Raw genomic sequence first — 489 nt, 5'->3', positions numbered from 1 at the left:
AGCCTTTTTCTCTTTTAGCTAGAGGCTTTTGTTTGTCCTTAATTTCAGTTTAGGAAAAATAGGAAATGTTAGAGACTTAAGTTAGTTTTAGTATTTCTCGCAACTCAAGCCAATAACTTGCAGCTTAGCATGTTCATTTGTTTGCCATTGGCTTCCTTCGGTGTGGTTGGAGTGTCATCACTTAGCCAAGCAAACTGGAATTCCAGACAAAACGTGACTCACTTTTCTATTGGAAACATAACAGTTCATGAAACACTGCGTTCAGCACATTAAGTCCACTCCTACATTTGGATTTAAGAGATCGAATGAGGAAATTAAGACTAAAGTAACTAAAGTAGGATTAGGCTTAAAGGGTTATAGAACAACATGGTCACACCTTTGCTGAAAAACATTTTGACAAGGTCCTGTTCCCAGTTCGACGTAGCTTCATCCAGAAAGGCTCCCGTGCTGTCATCGCCGTGGACCGGCTCTACGTGGACGGACAGCTTT

This window comes from Rhamphochromis longiceps, linkage group LG23 (genome assembly GCF_057381845.1).
Source record: "Rhamphochromis longiceps isolate RC_006_pf linkage group LG23, R_longiceps_female_GT1.1, whole genome shotgun sequence".
Lineage (NCBI taxonomy): Eukaryota > Metazoa > Chordata > Actinopteri > Cichliformes > Cichlidae > Rhamphochromis > Rhamphochromis longiceps.
This window is presented reverse-complemented; position numbering follows the sequence as displayed.